The sequence below is a fragment of the Salvelinus sp. IW2-2015 genome, linkage group LG4q.1:29 (genome assembly GCF_002910315.2).
Source record: "Salvelinus sp. IW2-2015 linkage group LG4q.1:29, ASM291031v2, whole genome shotgun sequence".
Classification (NCBI taxonomy): domain Eukaryota; kingdom Metazoa; phylum Chordata; class Actinopteri; order Salmoniformes; family Salmonidae; genus Salvelinus; species Salvelinus sp. IW2-2015.
The window spans coordinates 71273807-71300720 of record NC_036842.1 but is presented as its reverse complement, the minus strand read 5'-3'; the positions used below and the strand labels follow the sequence as shown (position 1 = coordinate 71300720).

General features: G+C 42.5%; 1 long non-coding RNA gene across 1 annotated transcript in view; it reads right to left on the bottom strand.

Annotated features, from left to right (window-relative positions):
• LOC111961178 (uncharacterized) overlaps nucleotides 1-26914 on the bottom strand; it is a 171639-nt gene that overhangs the window by 76965 nt on the left and 67760 nt on the right. Inside the window, exon 2 of the long non-coding RNA XR_002876968.2 lies at nucleotides 4690-4772. This is a non-coding gene — a long non-coding RNA (uncharacterized lncRNA). The remainder of the gene's footprint in view (nucleotides 1-4689; nucleotides 4773-26914) is intronic.

Below are 26914 nucleotides of genomic sequence, written 5' to 3'. Positions count from 1 at the left end.
GGCCAGCAGAGAAGGCCTTGCTGGCCCTGACGGCCCACCACTGATTAGACTATAGTACATTTTAGGTATATCAAATACACAGCTAGCTAAACTTGGCTAGCTTGCCTTGCAGTGGTACTAGCAAGCCCTGATATGTCCAAATCAATCACCAATTGTACTGTACTGAACAACACTGCTTTGTGTAAAAAGAGAGCTTATATTGCTAGCTAGCTAACAACAGCAAAATTGCTTATTACTCATTTGCGTGAGTCCTGGCCCAGCTGGTCTAGGCTGCCGCCGCCGCTGCTTGTTAGTCTCGCAATTATTTTTCCTCGCTGTTTCAACTCCTCTTCAGTGTATTCTGGATCAAATAAATAGGGCCGTATGTTCCTATGTAAAATAAAATAAAAACACGGAGGAAGAGGAATCATCAGAAGCAGCCATTGTAACTAATTATTTAGCAATCTCGGATAGACAGTGCATGGTTATATAGCTTCCGTGAACCTGTAAACTACTACCTCCGCCATTTTGAAAAYACTGCCTTCGAGGGTGGGAACAAGGAAGAAGGGCTCCCGTCAGGCTGTAGTCTTTACAAYGCGAGGGGAAATGAGTCAACCTAGATATCCTGCAATGTCCTGGCAGATAGGAACATTGTTGAGACAATTCCAATTGCTCTATTGGACAAGGACAACCATATCTACTAGCTACTAGGGTGATTGTGCAATCAGCGAAACACAAAGGCCACAATAATTGCTACAAAACATGACTCCATTCATTTTTAGATCATCAGACAGCAGGCTCAATSAACCAATGATGTCATTGGTTGAACTCTCCCAGCGCAAAAATGTAAAAACTACAGCTATAGTGCATAATTATGTCTGAAACACCCTCTCATCACTCATAATTATGTAGGAAGACTAGAAAAACACCCCAAATAGTGTCTTGCGYTGACATTTCCCTTTAAGGGCCAGCCATAAAGGCTGGTTATCTTTACCTCAACCCATACGTTTTGGCCCATCAGACAGAGGGCATCACAGGAGGTTGGTGGCACCTTAAGTGGGGAGAACGGGCTTGTGGTAATGACTGGAACAGAATAAGTGGAATTGTATCAAATGCATCAAACACATGGGGCATTCCATTTGCTCCATTCCGGCCATTATTATGAGCCGTTCTCATTAGCCTCCACTGGAGGGCAGGATCATTGGGTATAGTGGCGTTGCAGTTTCGGCCATGGGCTCTCAGCCCTGTTTAATTTAATCATTCCCATTACGTCTTTTAACATGTTTGGGATAGGGGGCAGCATTTTCAAGTTCGGATGAAAAGCGTGCCCAGAGTAAACTTCCTGCTACTCAGGCCCAGAAGCTAATATATGCATATTATTAGTAGATTTGGATAGAAAAGACTCTGAAGTTTCTAAAACTGTTTGAATGATGTCTGTGAGTATAACATAACTCATATGGCGGGCAAAAACCTGAGAAAAACTATCCATCACTCAAACAACTATCCATCAAACACCACTGTATACCATTACTAGGAGGGAAACACTAGAGCAGGTACCAGTGGTGGAAACTCGGAAGGATCTGACCCTCGACATACACATACACAGACACTCCGAGAGATACAAATACACACACATACACACCAGGGTTGAGGTCAATTCAGAAGGTAAACTAAATTCCAATTCTAGTGTTCTTTCTGAATCGTCTGGAATTTAAAAGGAATTGACACCAACCCTGATACACACAAACTTGGATATACACACACACACACACACACACACACAGTCATACACTTCCTTTCTCTCGCATACACACACACAAAAACACACACAGTGGCAATCACAGAGTAGGACATAAGCTCTCAGAAAGGAATCGCTCCCAGCATCATTAACGCAGCTCATAAATCACTTTGCGCGTTTGGGTAATGCTCCACTGAGGAAGAGTGCTGAACCCAACCCAAGCCTGTACAAATTTGCTGCTTACACTGATTTGTAAATGATAAAGCAGGTGCAGTGAAATTATTGTGTATCTAGCTCCAGCAGTGCAATAAATGTCTAACAGTACAATACTAATACAGAAAAAACAAGAAACAAGTGCCCCCTTTCAAATCCCCAACGCCACACCGGAGATGCTGCCCCAGCTCCCTAATGGTTCTACCTCCTGTCCAGCACCGCTATCAATAACACAATTACTCCAGGCAACCCTCAGCTGTGACACACTCAACCCACACACACTCACTCACACATAAGATTACATTTGCAAAGCAGTGGACATCTGCTTAGAGAAGCCAAGAAGTCAATTGATTGACAATGCCTACATTGTTTCTGCATMATGTGCTGTAGTAGTCATCTCACTTGCAGCTTAGGGGCCTGTATTCATACAGTTTTTCAGAATAGGAGTGCTGATCTAGGATCAGGTTTGCCTTTTAGATCATATTGAATAAGATTATATGGACAGGAGAGACCTGATCTTAAATTAGCACTCCTACTCTGAGATGTTTTGTGAATATGGGACCAGTGGTTTGTACTGTCTCCWGACCTGTTAGTAGTTTATAGAAAGAGTAATCCTGATTCTCAAGCCCAAGGGGGGAGTCCGTTCCTCCGGGGCCAATCTGTAACCTGGTTTTTCCTCAATGTTAATTTCTTCAATTATGTATTTACTTTCCTTCATCCAGTCCTGTGTGCCTATCATTTACAAGCTGAAGTATGGGCCACAGAGGATATCATATCTGGTAACAATTTTGAGCCTCTGTCAAATTGGAGCTTGAGCATTTAACAGTCCTCTGAGGTTTGAGTTTAAGGTGAGCCCCCCCTCCTTTTTCAAAGCCCTTCACTTCCCTTAGACAAGTTTGTGTTTATGTTTCAACATACTGCAAGCCCTTAACCAACAATGCCGTTTTAAGAAAAATGGGTGTTAAGAAAGTATTTACTAAAATAAACTGAAGTAAACAATACATACAAATTAGTAGGCTATATAGTGATGTAGGCCATAGTGATGTGTGTCTGTAGGTCTGTACCATCCCTTTGTTATCTCTCATGTCCCCTAAAGCGTAGTGGGAGGGACAGGGCTGGGCAGACCAGGGTTGGGGTCAATTCCTCCTCAATGTAGTACATTTGGGAAGAAAATTGACCTTCAATTAATCGATTCATGAGAGATCCTCAGAAAATAACAGATCATTCTCAATTAAATGTATTCATTTGTCACTTCCTAAACTGAAATTGAATTGACCCCAAACCTGTGTGATGTTTTCCATGGGATTAMGGAGTCCCTCTTCACTAGTAGGATATATCACACACCGCTGGCTATACCTCCACACTCTGCTCCAACAGCTCCACTAGTCCACAGACTACCATGCTAGGGCTGATGAAAAGACAAGAACCAAGGGTTCTGATCTCACATGGGAAATTAAGCAGGGCCTGGAGCACACTTAAATGTTCCAACACATACTGTATCAAATCTTAACTTTAGGGGGGACACAAAAATTGATGCAAGATCAAGATCTATGTGGCAATGTCCTTCTACCTATTTTTAACCCAACACTATAAGTAAGGTAAGAGAGAGTTTCCATTGGCATGGCACAAAAACATGCCTTGGCTTTACATGGTTGTTAGACACCTGGAGAAGAGTCTTGACTGGCCCTAAAACAGACAGTCTAGAACAAGTCTCCAAGGTATTTCTCACAGGCAGCCCTAGTCACACCAGATACACCACCATGACACTGCCCCCCAGTGGCCGAGGCCGGCATCACCTCCAGACCGCCAGCGTTGTGTTGACACATGAGCACTCGGAGCACTCTTAGGTTCCATCTCATTGACTCCTTAGATTACCACCTGGAGCAGAGCTGAGAGCTAAGAAGCCCTCAGGAGAGCTCTATGTGTGGGTGTGTTGACAGTGTGTAAAGGTACCCACAGTACCCATGCACCCGCCCGGTAATCAAAGCCAACAAAACACTGCTTCCTAAAAAACACTCTGGCACAGCAATTGACCAATTCAACCTGCCATTGATTTCAGAGATATTGGGTAAACAGAAGAGTTGTATTAACTCTGATGGCTGTGCCAAACACAGGAGACAAGAGGACAAAGGCAGATCTGAGGGATAGGCTAGCTAGCATAGCTCTACTGATGTTCCTGGAGCTACAGCTCACACACTGATTTACCCAGATGTTTTACCCAAAAGACTCAGACTAGGCCTACATGAACTGGCATCCGTGTCTCACTGGGCCATGCCTCTGTCAGACCTGCCCTGACTTGGGGCCAGGCCCTGGGTACTTTTAAGCTTGCATTTACATATCAATGGCTAACTGAACATTAACACCTCAAAAAGCAACAGTCTTCAATGATGCAGAGGTTGTTGATTCTTCTCACCAAAGTCTTTAGTGTCACACGCCTGAAACACAACACCAGAGCTGACGTTAACATAAAACTCTGGCGGCCCCTCTGGTGTGGGGATAAGTCGCAATGGAAAAGCAACATTACTGACTGGGGGGGAAGACTCGCACGGGTAAACACACAACCATCAGTCTGACCATCCGACAAACAGACATACGTTTAGGGAGAAGGAATGTGTGTGTGTGTGTGTGTGTGTGTGTGTGTGTGTGTGTGTGTGTGTGTGTGTGTGTGTGTGTGTGTGTGTGTGTGTGTTTCCATGAGATGTTCTTTGGATATACAACACACCCATAAGCACAGGACACATTTGGACATAAACACACACCTATCTGTCTTAGGTAGCACTGGTTGTCTTCTCTCTGGCCCTGCTCCACGCTGGCTGGCTGGCTGGCTGCTGTCCACACCTTCCTAACAGGGACAAGAGCAGACACACACACATCAGTCAGTCATCAGTCACTCACATTAAACACACATCACAATACATCACATCAGTGTGTATTGAGTGTGTTTCACTGCCTCACTGCAATGAACTGAGCGCTCCCTTTGAGAGCTTGTTTTGATAGAGTATCTGAGGCGGAGAGAAAGAGAGCGAGAGAGAAAGAGCGCAAGAGAGCAAGAAAGAGAGCTAGAGAGAGAGAGAACGCAAGAGAGAAAGAGAGGGAGAGAGGAGCAGCTGTGGGCCCCACCAGGCCATTTGGACGGCCCCCAAATACTAGGGCTGACCCCATTTAGTCGACTGGTCGATTGTTTGGTCGATAGGCTGTTGGTCGACCAAGATTTCTTTAGTCGAGCAGCAGCAAAAAAAGAAAACATTCATGGTGTACAAGACACCTGTCTGATTCATACTTGTCTGATTCGCGCCTGTCTGAGTGGACGCCGTGGGGATATCACAGTCCATCACTCTAAGGCATGTGCTACTGAAATGCTGCAACACTAATAAAAATAATATTATTTTATAACAAATGCGGTTTCTCCTACGTTTGATAGCGGTTGCTGTCCGCGGTTCTGAAACATCAGTGAGCTGTTGAATTGGCGCCTTATCCTAGACCATATCACTATGTGCATAATAGCAAAGTTAACCAGCATATTTGTGTTGAGTTAGGAGACGAGAAAACAGCCCTTGCCTTAATTGTCTAAGAAAAGAGAGAAACCCCAATTTAATTAGGTCTGTAATCAAWYGCCTAACTGTTAAATGTGCCTGGCTTAATAAATCATCCATTTAGTATATCTACAGAAATAAGACAGATCTTGCTTCTGTTGCCTGTTTGAGTGTTTGTTTAATAGCCTACTGATTCTGTGAGAGCCAAGCCTCACGCAACACAACACTCAACAATTGCAATTTTTGGGGGTCAAGTACTTGCTGCAGAAAATGCTTGATCAAGCAATCGAGAAAAGAGTTTGAGAAGGGTCTTGTCCTTTTAGACCGGTTTCCCAAGAGGACTTTTAGACCGGTTTACCAACCAGAATCAAGAGGACCTATCCGAGGACTAGTGATGGGGGGGAGGGGAATCGATAGTTACATTTCGTGATATCATTTTGGGATAAAAATTATATAAATATCTGACTCCAAGTATCAATTTGCAAAAAAGTATTATTATTTTTGCTAATGTAGGCAACGTTAGCTAGCACTAGTCGGTTGTACAGTGGCTTGCGAAAGTATTCACCCCCTTGGCATTTTTCCTATTTTGTTGCCTTACAACCTGGAATTAAAATTGATTTTGGGGGGGTTGTATCATTTGATTTACACAACATGCAGAGCACTTTGAAGATGCAAAATATTTTTATTGTGAAACAAACAAGAAATAAGACAAAAAAAACGGAAAACTTGAGCATGCATAACTATTCACCCCCCGAAGTTAATACTTTGTAGAGCCACCTTTTGCAGCAATTACAGTCTCTTGGGGTATGTCTCTATAACATTTACATTTACATTTACATTTACGTCATTTAGCTGACGCTCTTATCCAGAGCGACTTACAAATTGGAAAGTTCATACATATTCATCCTGGTCCCCCCGTGGGGAATGAACCCACAACCCTGGCGTTGCAAGCGCCATGCTCTACCAACTGAGCCACACGGGACCATAAGCTTGGCACATCTAGCCACTGGGGTTTTGCCCATTCTTCAAGGCAAAACTGCTCCAACTCCTTCAAGTTGGATGGGTTCCGCTGGTGTACAGCAATCTTTAAATCATACCACAGATTCTCAATTGGATTGAGGTCTGGGCTTTGACTAGGCCATTCCAAGACGTTTAAATGTTTCTCCTTAAACGACTCGAATGTTGCTTTAGCAGTATGCTTAGGGTCATTGTCCTGCTGGAAGGTGAACCCCCGTCCCAGTCTTAAATCTCTGGAAGACTGAAACAGGTTTCCCTCAAGAATTACCCTGTATTTAGCACCATCCATCATTCCTTCAATTCTGACCAGTTTCCCAGTCCCTGCCGATGAAAAACATCCCCACAGCATGATGCTGTCACCACCATGCTTCACTGTGGGGATGGTGTTCTCGGGGTGATGTGAGGTGTTGGGTTTGCGCCAAACGTAGCGTTTTCCTTGATGGCCAAAAATCTACATTTTAGTTTCATCTGACCAGAGTACCTTCTTCCATATGTTTGGGGAGTCTCCCACAAGCCTTTTGGTGAACACCAWTTTTTTTCTTTAAGCAATGGCTTTTTTTGGCCACTCTTTCGTAAAGCCCAGCTCTGTGGAGTGTGCGGCTTAAGGTGGTCCTATGGACAGATACTCCAATCTCCGCTGTGGAGCTTTGCAGCAACATCAGGGTTATCTTTGGCCTCTTTGTTGCCTCTCTGATTATTGCCCTCTTTGCCTGGTCCGTGAGTTTTGGTGGGTGGCCCTCTCTTGGCAGGTTTGTTGTGGTGCCATATTCTTAAAAATGTTTAATAATGGATTTAATGGTGCTCCATGGGATGTTTTGGATATTTTTTTATTAACCAACCCATATCTGTACTTCTCCACAACTTTGTCCCTGACCTGTTTGGAGAGCTCCTTGGTCTTCATGGTGCCGCTTGCTTGGTGGTGCCCCTTCATTAGTGGTGTTGCAGACTCTGGGGCCTTTCAGAACAGGTGTAGATATACTGAGATCATGTGACAGATCATGTGACACTTAGATTGCACACAGGTGGACTTTATTTAACTAATTATGTGACTTCTGAAGGTAATTGGTTGCACCAGATCTTATTTAGGGTCTTCATAGCAAAGGGGGTGAATACATATGCACGCACCACTTTTCCGTAAAATCTTTTTGAAATTCTTTGAAACAAGTAATTTTTTCCATTTCACTTCATCAATTTYGACTATTTTGTGTATGTCCATTACATTAAATCCAAATAAAAAATCTACTTCAATTACAGATTGAATTCAACAAAATAGGAAAAATGCCAAGGGGGATGAATACTTTTGCAAGGCACTGTACCTGCGCAAAACACCAGTATTTTTCATCCAATAGCTTGTTCTCCATCTTCTTTTTAAATAGTGAGCCAACATGTTTTCAGCACTTATTTCCATGACTGATCAAAACTTTTTTTCTCTTCTCTCTCTGCAACAGACATTTAGTGAGCAATATGTTTGGAACATCAAATCGCAATAAGATCGCAGTATAGAATCTCAATACARATAGAACCATGAGAATCACAACACATGTCGTATAAGCACTTAAGTATCGTGATAATATCGTTTCGTGAGGTCCCTGGCAAAAATCGCACCAAGATTGTGCAAGACAGTGCAGAGTCCTAAACTGAAAAAACACCACAAGTACAAAACAATATTAACCACCAGCCTCAAAATGCTTAGTTGGGGAACCACCATGGGAATGGGATGGTAGCCACTGTGTCAATCAAATCCCAGAGTTATAGAACATGGGAGTGCAACCATTGACAACACAGAGCCCCTCTATAATGCACTCCACTGTTTGTTCTCATTGGGGGCATAGGAAATGGCAACCCTATTGCCTATATAGTGCATTACTTTTGATCAGAGTCCTATGGGCCATGAAGTAGTGCACTTTCTACAGAATTGGGTGACATTTCTGTCACTGCCAGTGTAAATTCCTACTTAGTCAGCAGGCAGGGAGTGACTTATTGTCTCTACCTTAAGCAGGACTCTGATTCCCAGAGCCATGTTTTAATTGATTCACTAACTGACTTCACAATCATCCAATACCCAGCAGAGCCGTAAAAAGACACATGATATCAGATGCCATCACTTTAAAGCTGGCCATAAACAACAGATTTACAAAATAAAAGAGAGATACACTGTATATACAAAGGTATGTGGACACCACTTCAAATTAATGGATTCAGCTATTTCAGCCACAACTGTTGCTGACAGGTGCATAAAATCAAGCACACAGCCATGCAATCTCCATAGACAAACATTGGCAGTAGAATGGCCTTACTGAAGAGCTCAATGACTTTGAACGTGGCATTGTCATAAGATGCCACCTTCCCAACAAGTTAGTTTGTCAAATGTCTGCCCTGCTCGAGCTGCCCCGGTCAACTCGAATTTCTGTTATTGTGAAGTGGAAAAGTGTTCATCTGGAGCTTCATGAAATGGGTTTCCATGGCCGAGCAGCCGCACGCACACAAGCATAAGATCTCCATATGAAATACCAAGTGTCGGCTGGAGCGGTGTAAAGCTCGCCGCCATTGACTCTGGAGCAGTGGAAACGCGTTTTCTGGAGTGATGAATCATGCTTCAACGTTTGGCAGTCCGACCGATGAATCTGGGTTTGGCGGATGCCAGGTGAACGCTACCTGCCTGAATGCAGTGCCAACTGTAAAGGTGGAATAATGGTCTGGGGCTGTTTGTCATGGTTCTGGCTATGAACCCTTAGTTCCAGTGAAGGGAAATTTTAACGCTACAGCATAAAGTGACATTCTAGACAATTCTGTGCTTCCAAAATGTGGCAACATTTTGGGGAGGGCCCTTTCCTGTTTCAACATGACAATGCCCCTCTCAACAAAGCAAGGTACATAAAGAAATGGTTTGTCGAGATCAGTGTGGAAGAACTTGACTGGGCTGCACCGAACCCTGACCTCAACCCCATCAAACACATATGAGATGAATTGGAACGCCGACTGCGAACCAGGCCTAATCGCCCAACATCAGTGCCCAACCTCACTAACGCTCGTGGCTGAATGGAAGCAAGACCCCACAGCAATGTTCCAACATCTAGTGGAAAGCCTTCCCAGAAGAGTGGCTGTTATAGCAGTAAAGGGTGGACCAACTCCATATTAATTCCCATGAATTTGGAACGTGATGTTCGCGAGCAGGTGTCCACATACTTTTTGTCATGTAGTGTATATCATTAATGACCGAGAGTTTGGCAAGGTGAGAACTGAGAACAGAGAGAGTTACAAGTGAATATGTGACTGACTGGCTCGATTCGGTCTTATATACCAACATTTTTTTATAAAAAATAAATAAATAGAGACTATATCATACACTACAGTTGAGGAACAATGGGAAAGTAATTCTGCTTTGAAAGTTGATAAACTTTTGAGAAAATGGCCATTGAATGTTTTGGTACACCTACTGGAGAGCTCTTCTTTGTGTACACCCATTCAGTATCGTTCCCACCCTCTTAAGCCTTAGCCTGATTGTCATAATGTCTATAATACTGTAGTCTATTATTGCAAAAGTGTTTTCTAATGATCAATCAGCCTTTTAAAATGATAAACACAGGAGTGATGGTTGCTGATAATGGGCCGCTGTACGCCTATGTAGATATTCCATKAAAAATCAGCCGTTTCCAGCTACAATAGTAATTTACAACATTAACAATGTCTACAATGTATTTCTGATCAATTTGATGTTATTTTAATGGACAAAAAATATGCTTTTCTTTCAAAAACAAGGACATTTCTAAGTGACCCCAAACTTTTGAACAGTGGTGTATCTTTCTTTTGACGACAAACCCACCACTGGTGTGCGTGGCCAAAGAGCTCTATTTTCATATAATCTGACCAGAGCACCGGTTCCAGTCCAAGTGCTAATGCCGTATAGCAAACTCCAGGCATTAGATTTGTTGGATGACATTAAAATAGAGCTCTTTGGCCACACACACCAGTGGTGGGTTTTGCGTTGAAATAAATATGAATATGCAGATTACAAACCCATACCTACTGTAACATATGGTGGTGGATCTTTGATGTTATGGAGCTGTTTTGTATATTTGGAGGAGTGGTCTAAGATACTTCCCAATGTGTTCTCCAATCACATAAAACATTTTAGAAAAAATCTCGGTGCAGTTATCCTCGCCAGGTGTGGTATTGAAAGGTATTGAAAACAGGGGTGTCAATAATTTTGACCCCTACCCTTTTGAGAAAAWAAAAAAATACTTGTTAAACAAAGTCTTTCTCTGAGCAATTGTATTAATATAAAATAATAGAATATAGCTCAGTATTTTKATTATTTATTTTATAGTCATTCTTGCTCATCTTTATCAAGATTGTCAATAATTTCAGACTCCACTGTATATCTGTTTTCACTTTCCCCATAATGTCTATGATTGCCTTTGTAGGGGAGGGATCTGTGACGGTGTACATCCGCGATGCACAAATAATTGAAATGAGAATGGGACATAAATGCCGTGTGAAAACAAAAAAGTGGGGCTCGGTATAATGCAGTCAACATGTTCCGCTGTTCACGGGGGGTACTGTTTGGGGTCTGTTGACAGCAGCATCTATGTGTGCCAACAGTCAAGTCTGATCAACGAGAAGCACACGGTTCTGATGGCTAACAGGTGGAAGGAACACACAGAGAGGAGATGGTGAACTCGACTCTACTATAGAATCTCTGCTCTCTAGGCTGCCATGTTGTACAGTTCTGCTGCTCTACTGTTGCTCACATCTGATTGTCATAATGTCTATAATACCGTAGTCTATTATGACAGCCTTAATATTAAAATGTTGCCAGCAGCCAGCGCACATGCGAGATTTGGTTCTGTGTACTGAGATAAGTTATATTGTAGATGGACCATAATTTGTGTTGTAAAGGGACCCGTAGTGACACTTTATTTCAGCACCATCTCCATGTTTTTGTATGTGTTGAACCGCAAACACCACAGTATGACAGCCATCAGGACATCACAATAGCTATTAAACATGTGTGTTTATGTGGTAGGCAGTGTTTGCATGTCCACATCCATCACTGAGCCGTGCTCGATTGTTTGTGAAGACCAACACAAAGAAGAAGGGCTCACTCCCCACAATATTTTTTCCCCATTGGATATGGGATTCCATGGCCCCTTTCTCTAACCTCTAGGCAACCTAGCACCCCATCCTCCCATCTGCACCCACTACTACCCTATACCATCCTCCTCAAACAAGACAAGAAAAAAAATCCTGATAGAAAAAAAAGTATATCACTAATACCACATGATGCCCATACAGTATGAACTTTGTTCTGCAAAAGATCTGAGGCGTGTTATCTGGTTACGGTTTCCTTCGCATGGTTTGAATCTTGAGCAGATGGGCTTGGCTCGGCTGGAAGAGGAGTGAGTGATGGGGTCCCACAGGGAACAGTGTGGTGTCTCCTAGGGGTCAGTGGCCTGCTGCAGACTATAAGCCACCCTCTGATCAAACCCTTGCAGGGAGAGGGTTCTGTAACAAGCAGACCAGGCAGCAGGCAGCTGACATGGCTTAACCATCAGATTTAACACAGATGACAGGACAGATGACAGGATCATGATCACATCAGATCCACAGCCGCTGCCAAATAGTAGGTAACTGAAACTCTATCAATACACCGGCGGGACTATATGCACCTTAGAAAAGTATTTGCACCGACTACCCACACATCCAATGTTTACACACTACTTTACACACACGCACACATATGCACTGAGAGCTCACACACACACACACACAGTCAACGCTGCTGTTCTAATATATAGTATTGATTCCACTACCAACTTTGTATTTTTAACAATGTAAATACAGTCCATTATTTCAATGCATACTACCTACTTCTACTACTTATTTTTGACTTGACTCTTCTCATTGTTATTATTGATTAATAATGTACTGCATTGTTGCGGGAGCTAGCACGAGAATTTTACTGCACCTTTTATACCGGCTGTAAACTGTGTATGTGACGAATACATTTGATTTGASGMGTTTCTTATCGAGCAGTGAAGAAAGATCATAGGCCGATGTCATGTATATCAGTGGAGGCTGACGAGGGGAGGACGGCTCATAATAAAGGCTGGAATGGAGTCAATGGAATGGTATCAACATGTGGTTTCCATGTGGTTGATACCATTGACTCCATTCCAGGCATTACTATGAGCCGTCCTCCACTCAGCAGCCTCCACTTATGTATATTGCACCCTGAACACCCACGGTTGTCCATTGAGAGGGAAATGTAGAGAACCCTACACTTTCATGGTCTTTTCGCACCCAAGAAACCAAACGCAATCTTTTCTGGGAGATGGAAGGGATTGTTCAAGTACTTGTCTCCGCTGTTTGGCAGTGTAATTGCAGAGCAATGCTATCTGGGAAGGAAAACCGACATTTATTGAAAGAAAACTTTGGCGCTTGCTGCAAACAAAAATGTATGTGATATTCTCAAGGTTAAAAAGTGTTCTGGTTCTAAATTGGGGAGGGGAAGAAAAAAAACAGACACAAAAATGATTACTAAAAGTGGTGATTCTGGAAGTAATCCCTGTTTGAGCCGCTCCTAATGTTAACAGCAAACCACTCCCCCTCTTCCGAATGTGAAAAAACACAAACACCTTATCTCTGCCTTGTGTGCTGATCATTCCATTGCTAAAAAAGGACATTTTTCTTCTCCCTAAGGTTTAACATTTTCCATCCACCTTATTAAGCTATAGCATCCGTTCCAATAGTCTCAAACTTAACTCGGGATATTCAAGACTATATTTGGACAAAAAGGATCCACTCTATCCAAAGAAAGACGCCACAAGTCAAAATATGGTGATTCAAATCATATTCCCAGTGGTTCTCTTCTTCTTTCTCCCCACTCTTTCCCTCTCTCCACTTCTGAAGAGGGGCTTCCTTACCACTGACGCCGCTGGCTTCAAACCTCAGGATGCCTAGTCTGACACTGAGAGCTTCTGCTTGCCACCACTGTCAACCCCGATCAGTCTGCCAAAACCTTTTGTCTGTCATTTAATCATCATAATATGTTCCATCATTTTCAGTGGAAAATGGCTGTGGCGGTGAAACTGTTTTTCAGTGTTTTCATACTGTTGAAGCTCACAGCTGGTTTAATCATCTTCGTATCCTTTCCCAACACTGAAGATCACTTGTGTAGATGTAGACCTGTGGTAGTACGATTAAGGGCCAGATCTCCAGGTCCTATTATGGACATATCCAACATATCCTGGCTTCGTGGGTAAAGTTACCATTCACTCACACTATCCTCCCCATCTGAGACATCCTATACATTAATTCACACATTTGAATACTTTGCTTGGATCCGCAAAGAGACATTGAGTCATACAAGAAGCCAACTAGTATAGAGGTCACACACATTATGCACATATGATATGTAATATGATATGAGCGCTGAGTCATACTCTGTGTATGTGTGTATTAGTGTTTGTGCATGCATCTGTGCACACGCGTTGTGTGTGTGTTGACTATGTTTATGTGTAGACACACACACGTGTTTTCCCAGCTGTAATCATCTGTCAAATGCATCCGCCTTGCATCAGCGTTATTTACCCACACAGCCTTTTCCTCAGCGGGTTCCAGACAAGGCGATCCAAAAGCTGCTACAAATATTCCCTCAGCACCATTCACATTCACCACCACTGAGGGGTCTACCCCAATGCCCTCCCCCTCCCCTAAAAACACTCCCTCTTCCACAAACCCCTCTATCTCCCCCTCTACCTCACCAAGAGTGCTCACATTATCCGTCCTAATCAACAGGCTGCTCTCTTCCCTCTCTGGGTGCGTCCAGGGGAGAGGCCAGTCCTGTCTAAACCCATTAGAGTCTCCCAGCCTCACAGATGCATTACTGGTGGAGCTCTGTATTGTGTGTGTGCACATGCGTTCATGTGTGTGTTTAGCCTACGGGGGGAGCCTACTGAGCCCCAGCATCCTGGACATGTGGAAGCAATCACACACACAGAGAAAAGGATGAAATGATTTATAACTGCTTAGCTAATATGGATCCGTAATGGCAGAGATCTATTGACTAATCAAAATAAGTCTACGCAGTATGAGCGCTTACTTCAGAGTCTGGTGGCTTTCTGAGTGGAGACTGGAGATATATCATTATTGACCAAGATTGGGTGTCTCATCAAAATATGTTGACGGGAGGGCTTCGGCAGATACTATTAGGCACGGAATACTGTTCACATGGCAACTCGAATCATTGCCTGTATGCCTTCTCTGCTGCTACCACCACAGCCATCTCTTCTACAGAGCCATTCTTCCATTGCCTATCAGAAGGTTATTATTCTTGATTCAATGGATAAGGCATAATGGCACAGTATATCTGGCTAAACCATGTCTAACAGAATGTCTGGTATAAGCTAGAGACTAGGCCTAACTCTCTGAAGAGAAGATAATAAAGTACACATTAATATTCCACCAAGTCCTCCAATTACCCACTTGAATAGGGTGGCCTACCTAAATGTAAACTGTCGTATCGTGCTTTCGAGCCAAGGGAGATGTGTCATATGCTGTGCTGCGAGCAATCTGACAACAATAAACACTATTATATTATCGTAACGCATGTGTTCAGTTTGGCTTTGAAGTCAATAGCGCTCGCCAAGATATAAATCAGAATGAGATTCCGTCATTCTATAGACATTCACAGCTATGTTACTACTAAATGATAATAAACCATAAAAAGCCTGTAGAAAACTGTAAAAATCCCCATGAGTGAATCTACAGACAGATATACAATGACAGAGAATCTAACTTAAGAGCGTTGGGCCAGTAACTGAAAGGTCGCTGGTTCGAATTCCCAAGCAGGCAAGGTGGAAAAATCTGCCATTCTGCACTTGAGCAAGTCAGTTAATCCCCATCAACAACTGCTCCCAGACGCCAATGACATGYACGTCGATTAAGTCAMCCCCATGCACTTCTCTGATTGAGAGCGGTTAGGTTAAATGCGGAAGACACATTACGGTTCACATTTCGAATGCACTAAGTTGTGCAACTGACTAGGTATCCCTTTTCCTTATTCAGCAGTGGCTGTCAGTGCCGTTTAAGATGAGGGAGGAGTTTTTTTTATGAGCATGGCCTTATTTCTATTACAGCATATTTAATGACTGTCATTCATATTCCATTCACCCAGCTCAATGTAACATCAATAGGTTTAGGCTACTACATGATACTCAAATATTCCCTGTACCCATTATGATGTTGCTACAACCTATGAATGAAAGTTTATAACGTAGGTGCACAAAGGTTGAGGGGAGTTAGAAAGCTGATCATGCTTTTGGTTTCTCTACCTCTAAAAACAGAAAGAATTCTAAATAATAAACTGGCTTTATTTACCACAGTGTGAAAGACTGATAGCTCCTCTGTATGGAGTGAGTTTCTGAAACACAGAGTCCTTCTTTGCTGATGTGAAGAAGAAACTGAATGAAAGAGACTCCAGCGAGGATAGGGAGGGATAAAGGTTGCCCATATTTTCAAGACCTGTGCTATTTAATATATTTATTTAATTTATGAAATGTACTAGTTTATTTAGGCTATTTAATACTGTATATTCGTTTAGGCTTGGCCTATTTAGCATAAAGTTATATTTGTCAGCATAAAACTCAGTGGCTCACTCATTCGTGGCTGAGGAAAAGGCTGTGTGGGTAAATACAAAATATAAACATACAAATGACAACTACATCAGAACTGCCCAGACCCTCCTGCTCACACCCCCATCTCGCCCATATTATTCTCTGCCTCAAACTGCATCAATGTGTCTCTCCGTCACCCACACACTTTCAACATTTGAATAAAGCATTTAAAAAGGCGGACAACGGGTGATTTCCATTTATTTATAAAAAAAATAAAAATGATTGACAAGAAAAGTATCGTCCAAACCACAGTGTATCTCACTGCACTTATATGCTATGTCTTGAAATATGCAGACAGACAGTGTTAAAGTTTAATTTCCCATGTAATACTTCTGACAGCCAATTTTCTAATTCCGCCCATTATTTTGGGACTTTATAACATTCCCAGAAGGCATGGATTACTATAACCTAATGAAAAATTTACTTGCTGATCTTATTTCTGTCACATCATGATCTGGTTCACCTGTCCTTGTGATGGTCTCCACCCCCTCCAGGTGTCGCTTATTATCCCCGGTGTATATATCCCTGTGTTTGAGGGATGGAGGGATGTATGCTGGGCGAAGAACATTCAGAAATCTCTTCCAATACATATTGCCTGTGAGCATCAGAGGTGAACCAGTTGCATACACAGCTCGAGCAAGACATTCATCAGCATTTCTCTGACTACGTTCCTCCATTGAGTGAAAAAAACATCAGATTCCAGGAGGACCATGAGCTGTTGCTATCGATAAGGTGTCTGATTCCTCATTTTCACCTTGAATAGAAGTAGAGGGACTGTTGTCAGAGGTTGCTTGTTGTGAGCGCTGAGGGAACTTTATGCACTTGGCCAGATGATTCTGCATCTTTGTTGCATTCTTCACATATGATTTGGCACAGTATTTGCACAGTATTTACACAGCTTTTCCTTCTACATTAGTTGCAGTGAAATGTCTCCACACATCAGATAGTGCCCGTGGCATTTTCCTGTACAGATTAGGAAAAAAAATGTAAAAAATAAATAAAAAATACAATTCCATGTACAGATAAATAGTTAATCAGTTTGATTAAACAACTCCTTTGTAAGATAAATGTTTTAAAATTCAACATGTTGTAACGTTCGTCTTCCTCCTCGTCTGAGGAGGAGAAGTTTGAAGGATCGGAGGACCAATATGCAGCGTGGTATATGTTCAACTTGATATTTATTAACACAGAGAACACTTAACGAAACTATACAAAAATAACAAACGAACAACGAACGTGAAGCTATAATAAGAAATGTGCTGACGCAAGCAACTAACATAGACAATCACCCACAACCCACAATGACAAAACAGGCTACCTAAATATGGTTCCCAATCAGAGACAATGACTAACACCTGCCTCTGATTGAGAACCATATCAGGCCAAACACAGAAACAGACAAACTAGACATACAACATAGAATGCCCATTCAGATCACACCCTGACCAAACAAAACATAAAACATAGAAAGCAAACTATGGTCAGGGCGTGACACATGTATGGAACAGGTGAATTAACACTCCTCAATTAGTAGGCCCAAGCAAGCTAAACCCCACATGGTATCAAAYACTAACTAGCAGAAATTGTAATCAAGTTAGAAATTATTTAAACAAACTGCTGTAGGCTACTATTTATTAGTTAACAAAAAATCATGTATATCATATAACATATATTCACCTCAACCAGTATTGTAATCAAAACTGACCAGAAAGCATGTAGTCCTTGGCTCAGACAGTGTAGTACTGTGGGCTCAATAGCATCTCATTAGTGTGCAAGATCTTGAGAATCAGCTGTACATGTGATGGAAGAATGCACTGTGCATGTTGAGGGATGCAATTCCATTGAATTGGGGGTAGTTTAACCAAAATATGCCACAAGACCTAGAATTGCCTTATGTGTATCCCACAAAAAAAGTTCACTGATGAATTTAAGCAAAATTCCCCAAATTCCCGGGTTTAACCTCCCATGGAAAATTACCGGGAAAATTACGGAAACTTTCCGACCCTTTGCAACCCTAGTTGTGAGAAAACTGCACATTTTAGAGTGGCCTTTTATTGTCCCCAGAACAAGTTGCTCCTGTGTAATGATCATGCTGTTTAATCAGCTTCTTGATATGCCACACCTGTCAGGTGGATGGATTATGTTGACATATCATATGTTGTTTATCATATTAAAAAAGTGTGCACTCATGAATTACATTAACAAAAATTATTAAACTAATTTTCATGACTTTTCATGACCTTACAAACCCTAATTTGACAACTTGGAAGAGCGCATCATGCGCATTCAGGCTGGTGCATTTTCAATCTGAGCAATCTCGAACAGCCTGCTGTCACATACAGATTTACAGACTAGCGCAAACTAACTTGAACAAAGCGGAATAAGGAAATTAATGCCCCCTCCCCATTGCTATTCAATGCAGATCCCGCCTTCATTCCATTTTGATCAACTTTTTTTGCAACAGTGTGTAAATGTGGGCCGGAGATAGGCTACTTTGTGTTATAGAGGACCCAGAACGCAATTCCCCAAAAATTTGCCGGTAAGGCTCTCCGGACAGCTCTGGCCCAAATCAAGGGTGTAATCATTAGTCCAACAGTTATTATTTTTAGTTAGTTATTATTTTTTTATTTAACCTTTATTTAACTAGGCAAGTCAGTTAAGAACAAATTCTTATTTACAATGAGGGCCTACCCCAGCCAAACCCTCCCCTAACCTGGACGATGTTGGGCCAATTGTGCGACGCCCTATGAGACTCCCGATCACGGCCAGTTGTGATACAGCCCGGGATCAAACCAGGGTCTGTAGTGACGCCACTAGCACTGAAATGCAGTTCCTTAGACCGCTGCGCCACTCGGGAGCAGACAAGAGTTTCTATTGGACAATTCAGGTATGTTTATCCCCGTTTCATTACGTTTAATTCCATTTAAGAAACGTTTTTCAACAGAACTGGKGGAATGAATACACTCCTGATCACACGTAAACACAGTTCACTTTCATAACAGCCACATACAAACAGCTCCTTGTGTTCCTTCTCGTATTTACTCACTCTCTTCCTCTCACCTTTTCTATATGCTTGTGGACTTCAATGCACTACACATCAGCTCTGTGACCAGGCAAAAAAAAACTTTCCAAACCGAACCTTCATAACATAACCGCTACACACAGCCTACATCGTTGTCACCATATTAGCTAAAGTAACGTCAACATAGCTAATAGAACTAGCATGTTAATGAACCTGCTACAATCATGCAGTACAGTATACAGTTGAAATAGTTCCAGTGTTGGATAGTAATAGCCAGCTAGTTAACATAGCATCCCTCTGTTTGAGCAAGGTGTTCAAGTAGTTTAAACTAGCTAGCTACATTAGCTAGCTAAATAAGTGAAAGTGGAAAATATTTTTGAATAAATTAATTTGTTCAAAACTGTCCAACTATTGTGTATTGCTCTATTTAAGTCAACTACTCACCACGTTTTATGCACTGCAGTGCTAGCTAGCTGTAGCTTTTGCTTTCAATACTAGATTCATTCTCTGATCCTTTGATTGGGTGGACAACATGTCAGTTCATGCTGCAAGAGCTCTGGTTGGATTTGCCAAGCACAGTCATTACACACGTAATTTCCTGTCACAAACTCAGATACCTCCTGCGCCTCAACCTGTTTCGGCCTGTTGTTTCAGAAGTTTTATTTTGTGGTATTTCTGTTTTGTTCATAAGTGTTTGTGTCAACACCTGCTACCAACTAGCCAGCAACTTTGGTTTTCCTAGATATGGCTAGCTAGCTAGCTGGGTTGCAATGGAGCCAGCTTTGCCTGGAATAGCTAACAAACGTTTTTAGCGCTGTTGAAGCTGTGTTTATTAAGCTCTAGTCCAGGACAATATTGACAATCCGGAGTTCCAATGCGGCATTTGTTTGCTTGCGGAAGATTACAGGAATGAGGTGGCTATGCTTAACAAGCAAATCTCAATTCTGCATGAATTTATGGGGGAAATGCATATTGGAACTCTCTCGTTCTCAACTCCTGTGGCTGGATGCCGCTTGGGCCTGATGGAAGTTTCCCCTCCTTGTCATATGTCCCTATCCGAATGGTCTGTGCTACCTGGAACTTGCCTGCCAACGAAGTCGTCTCCATCTGCTTATCCTCCTCCATCTAGTAGTAGAGTAGATGGAGAACAGCAAGAAAATTGTTCCAATCAGTGCTTGTCGCGTGTCACAAGTCGTGGAAACCGAAGGCAGCGGCATGCTGCTAAGCGGAGGGGTTTGACTGCGAGAGGGTCGGAGCAGATTGACATAAGGAATAGTATCGCTGCACTGTTGGTTGATCTACTTGCGCCTTTATCGCTGGGATTGCCTGTGTCTGAGACAGCTGTGCTGACTCCAACTACGCTGACTCCTGCAGCGGATTCATCATCAAGTTAGGCTCCTTTCCCWCACTCTGGATCTGACGGGGAAAGACCTGCTGTGGGAGGTTTGGACATATCGCCGGGAGCAGCGAGCGAACGCTATCCTGCTTCTTGTGGGCCCGTGAAAAGTTCAACAAATTGTGTGAGGGGTAGAAATGGGCAGATTTCTCCATCCCTCTTCTCCGGCCGTTGTATAGGGCAGTTTAATGATGAGAAATGTCTCAGTTCCTAAATCAAAAAGGTTGTGCTACCCAACAAGTTGCTCCCAAACATTTTAAACCAAATTTAGTCTATCATAGTTCATGTGGGATTCAACGACATTATGAAGGGCAGCTCAAAACACCTGAAGATGTATTTTAAAGAACTGATTGGGTCTCTGCTTGACACCAACGAGCACCCCATAATATCTGGCCCTCTGCCCTCCTTAAAATGTGGAAATTGAACGCTTCAGGTGACTTTTAGCCTTCCATAACTGACTACAAGACTATTGCAGCTCTGTGGATGTAACATTTATTAACAATTTTTATACCTTCTGGAAACAAAGCTCATTTTATAAGGAGGATAGGATCCACCCAAATAGTTGCTGGATCCTTTCACAGCATTATAGGGCTGGATTGAGACAATGACTTATCAATGACCCAAGCCCAGCTCAGTTAATCCCTACCATTGTGCTGCTGAGTTGTCATAATTCTTCAGCAAATGTACATTATCCCAGGGGTGTTGGAAGACACAATGCAAGTAACCTAATTTATGTCCCTCTAACTGCCCTGAATTCCTATGCTGATCCTACAGATATTGTATGCAGTAATCATGTGCCTATGAACCAGAGTTATACTGTTAGCACTGAGGCAGTGTGCCCTAGTAGGAAGTCCACTGTGTGCAGCTCACCCTGCACTAACATAAAGAGCATGTCTACTTCTGCTAAGCTTCCCAGTAAAGCAATGAAAACAATCAAGCATCCCAGAAAAGTGCTAGAAATAGTGCAAGTTAACATATGTAGCTTAAGAAAGACGGTTCATGAAATCAGTGACAGATGATATTCATATATATTCTAACAATCTCTGAAACTCACTTAGATAATACCTTTGATGATACAGTGGTAGCAATACATGGTTATAACATAATTAATAAGAAATGCCAAAGGTGGAGGTATCAGTCAACCTACCAGGGTGGTTACAAACAGCACAGGAATAGAAATCATCAACATGTATTGATCACATCTTTACTAATGCTGCAGAAATGTGGTTTAAAGCAGTATCCAAATCCATGTAGTGATGACAATATAGTAGKCATATCTTGGAAAACCAAAGTTCTAAAGGRTGGGCCAATTATAGTGTACAGTATAAAAAGCTTTGTAGTAATTCCTATGTTGTTGATGTAAAGAATWTTTGTTGGTCTGTGGTGTGTAATGAGGAGCAACCAGACGCTGCACTTGACACATTTATGAAATTGCTTATTCCAGTCACTAATAACCATGCACCCATCAAGAAAATGACTGTAAAAACTGTTAAATCCCCTTGGATTGATGTGGAATTGAAAAAGTGTATGGTTGAGAGGGATGAGGCAAAAGGAATGACAAATAAGTCTGGCTGCACAACCGATTTGCAAACGTACTGCAAATTGAGAAATCATGTGACTAAACTGAAAAAAAGAAGAAGAAACTACACTATGAAACAAAGATAAATGACAAAYAATGWTAGTAAAAAGCTTTGGAGCACATTAAATTTAGGGCAAAAGGGTAAACTCGGCTCCATCATTCATTGAATCAGATGAGTCATTCATCACTGATATCGCCAATTACTTTAATAATTTTTTCATTGGCAGGATTAACAAATTTAGGCATGATATGCCAGCAACAAACGCTGACACTACACATCCAAGTATAACTGATCCAATTATGAAAGACAGGTATTGTAATTTTGAATTCCGTAAAGTGAGTGTGGAAGAAGTTAAAAAAGTATTGTTGTTTATCAACAATGACAAGCCCCTGGGGTCTGACAACTTCAATGGAAAATTACTGAGGATGATAGCGGACGATATTGCCACTCCTATTTGCCATATATTCAATCTAAGCCTACTAGAAAGTGTGTGCCCTCAGGCCTGGAGGGAAGCAAAAGTAATTCCGCTACCCAAGAATAGTAAAGCCCCATTTACTGGCTCAAATAGCAGACCAATCAGCCTGTTACCAACGCTTAGTAGACTTTTGGGAAAAATGGTGTTTGACCAGATACAATGCTATTTTACTGTAAAGAAATTGACAGACTTTCAGCACACTTATAGAGAAGGACATTCAACAAGCACAGCACTTACACAAATGACTGATGATTGGCTGAGAGAAAAGGTTGATAAAAAAGATGGGTGGCAAGGAATAAATTAGTTTTAAATATTTCAAAAACTAAGAGCATTGTATTTGGGACAAATCATTCACTAAACCCTAAACCTCAACTGAATCTTGTAATAAATAATGTTGAAATTGAACAAGTTGAGGTGACTAAACTGCTTGGAGTAACCCTGGATTGTAAACTGTCATGGTCAAAACATGTTGATACAACAGTAACTAAGATGAGAAGTCTGTCCATAATAAAGCACTGCTCTGCCTTTTTAACAACACTATCAACTCATCAGGTATGACAGGCTCTAGTTTTGTCGCACCTGGACTACTGTTCAGTCATGTGGTCAGGTACCACAAAGAGGGACCTCGGAAAATTACAATTGGCTCAGAACAGGGCAGCACGGCTGGCCCTTAAATGTACACAGAAAGCTAACATTAATTAAACGTATGTAAGTCTCTCATGGCTCAAAGTGGAGGAGAGATTGACTTCATCATTACTTGTTTTTGTAAGAAGTGTTGACATGCTGAAAGCACCGAAGTGTCTGTTTTAACTACTAGCACACAGCTCAGACACCCATACATACCCCACAAGACATGCCACCAGAGGGCTCTTCAAGTCCAGAACAGACTATGGGAGGCACACAGTACTACATAGAGCCATGGCTACATGTAACTCTATTCAACATCAGGTAACTAATTTACTGCCTGGTGATATCACCACAGGCAGGCCCAAACTCTTTTCAAGCAGCTCTTACACTAAAATGGCATTATCTTAATGTTAACAATATCACAGTATTATTCCAACCTCACAGTGTGGAAATATACAGTATATAAAAGACAGAAAAATAAATGTTTTGACTGCACTGGGTTTTTTAAGCAATTAACATCCCATCGTACTTAGGGTCATGTAAAAATTGCCCAGTTGACAATCATTTTGGATATCATGACTAGAAGAGGTGTGTGAGTGTGTGTGTGTCAGTCACCAGATCTCAACCAAATTGAACACTTATGGGAGATTCTGGAGCTGCGCCTGGGAGAGTGTTTTCCACCACCATCAACAAAACACCAAATTATGGAATTTCTTGTGGAAGAATTGTCGCACTCGCATCCCTCCAATACAGTTCCAGACACTTATAGAATCTATGCCAAGGCGCATTTAAGCTGTTCTGGCAGCTCGTGGTGGCCCAGCACTTTATTAAGATTCTTTATGTTGGTGTTTCCTTTATTTTGAAAGTTACCTGTATAAAGGAACATCCCACTGGACTGGCCCAGCCAGCTCACTTCAACACGTCCAAAGGCCTTATCTTGGATGCTTTATACAATGGAGCTCTAGGATCTGCACAGTCTGCATTGTATGTACAGTATTTACCAATGACAGCCCAGTCAGAGGTGAGAGGTCAGCTGGTATCTCTGGAATGTGTTCAATATTTTGCTTTGCTTCAAAACATTCCAGTCCGAGGCAGAGCATTTACTTATCAGAACACCCCAATGGCCACTCAGCCCCTGCTGACGCCTCACACACACTTAGTCAGGAATGAGACACACACACACACACAGAAATCCATGTAAGAGAATCACTCCCAAAAAAGGAGATAACTTAAACTGTTAGCAGACTTTTACAAATAGTGTTTACACCAAAAATATGCACACATATCCGAACAGGACACACACACCTGTACAAGTGCAATATAAACAATCCCAAAAAGTTCACATTTCAAAAATGCACACAACAATCCTACTTCTACTACAGTACACATACCTGGCCTAACACATTCTCTGGAATCCAATGACATGTTTCTGCCAATACATCCTCAGGTAGCACTCTGTGCATCGTAAAGCAGGAATGTCTCTGGGCTGAAGAGAAAGCCAGTAGCAGCAGCAGCTCTCCCCACTACCAGTCATTCATCTACCAGACACATTTACCATTATTTCTTCCCTGGCAAACGAGCCATACGCACAAGTCGAATCACACTCGACGAGCAATGACTTATATGTATGCCTCAGCGAGTAGCCTACACCCAAGACAAATTATTTCCCAACAAAGGGATATTATCTACAGTTATATCTATCATAACTTTAATGGCAGATGGTATTTTATATGTTTTTTTTTGTTGGCTGCATACAGCTATGTAGAGAAGAAAAAAYAGAGAGAGAGTGCACCAAGAGAGGGATGTGAGGTGCATTGTAAGGAAGTCTGGGGCACAGTAGGAATCTGTGTGGGTGGATTGATCAAGACATGCTTCCATTATGCGTGTTGGAACTGTGTGTGGATCTAATTGAGACATCTGTCAAAAACTGAGATAGACAAGTTATGTGTGCAGATAGACATTGTTAGTATCTAACTGTGTGGACTAACTGAATGTGTGGACTAACTTCTTTGCTCGCTTTGAGGACAATACAGTGCCACCGACACGGCCCGCTACCAAAACCTGCGGGCTCTCCTTCACTGCAGCCAACGTGAGTAAAACATTTAAACGTGTTAACCCTCGCAAGGCTGCTGGCCCAGACAGCATCCCAGCCGTGTCCTCAGCATGCGCAGACCAGCTGGCTGGTGTGTTTACGGACATATTCAATCAATCCTTATCCCAGTCTGCTGTTCCACATGCTTCAAGAGGCCACCCTTGTTCCTGTTCCCAAGAAAGCTAAGGTAACTGAGCTAAATGACTATCGCCTCGTAGCACTCACTTCCATCATCATGAAGTGCTTTGAGAGACTAGTCAAGGACCATATCACCTCCACCCTACCTGACACCCTAGACCCACTCCAATTTGCTTACCGCCCAATAGGTCCACAGGCGACGCAATCACACTGCACACTGCCCTACCATCTGGACAAAAGGAATACCTATGTAAGAATGCTGTTCATCGACTACAGCTCAGCATTTAACACATAGACCCTCCAAACTCGTCATTAAGCTCGAGACCCTGGGTCTCGACCCCGCCCTGTGCAACTGGGTCCTGGACTTCCGGTTCGCCCCCAGGTGGTGAGGGTAGGAAACAACATCTCCACCCCGCTGATCCTCAACACTGGGGACCCACAAGGGTGCATTCTCAGCCCTCTCCTGTACTCCCTGTTCACCCATGACTGCGTGGCCATGCACACCTCCAAATCAATCATCAAGTTTGCAGACGACACTACAGTAGTAGGCTTGATTACCAACAACAACGAGACGGCCTACAGGGAGGAGGTGAGGGCCCTCGGAGTGTGGTGTCAGGAAAATAACCTCACACACAATCTCAACAAAACAAAGGAGATGATCGTGGACTTCAGGAAACAGCAGAGGGAGCAGCCTCCTATCCACATCGACGGGACAGTAGTGGAGAAGGGAAAGGTTTTAAGTTCCTCGGCGTACACATCACGGACAAACTGAAATGGTCCACCTACACAGACAGCGTGGTGAAGAAGGCGTAGCAGCGCCTCTTCAACATCAGGAGGCTGAAGAAATTCGGCTTGTCACCAAAAACACTCACAAACTTTTACAGATGCACAATCGAGAGCATCCTGTCGGGTTGTATCACCGCCTGGTACGGCAACTGCTCCGCCCACAACCATAAGGCTCTCCAGAGGGTAGTGAGGTTTGCACAACGCATCACCGGGGGCAAACTACCTGCCCTCCAGGACACCTGCACCACCCGATGTCACAGGAAGGCCAAAAAGATAATCAAGGACAACAACCACCCGAGCCACTGCCTGTTCACCCCGCTAACATCCAGAAGGCGAGGTCAGTACAGGTGCATCAAAGCTGGGACCGAGAGACTGAAAAACAGCTTCTATCTCTAACTCTGTGTGCAATAATAGTGTTTAACATCATTTTTGAAAGACTAGCGCATCCTGTTCCCATTGATCATCCTTGAGATCTTTTTACAACTTGATTGGAGTCCACCTGTGGTAAATTCAATTGATTGGACTTGGAAAGGCACACACCTGTCCATATAAGTTCCCACAGTAGACAGTGCACGTCAGAGCAAAAAGCGATGCCGAAACATTGGTAATTTACCCAATAAATGATTGGGACTTAATATATG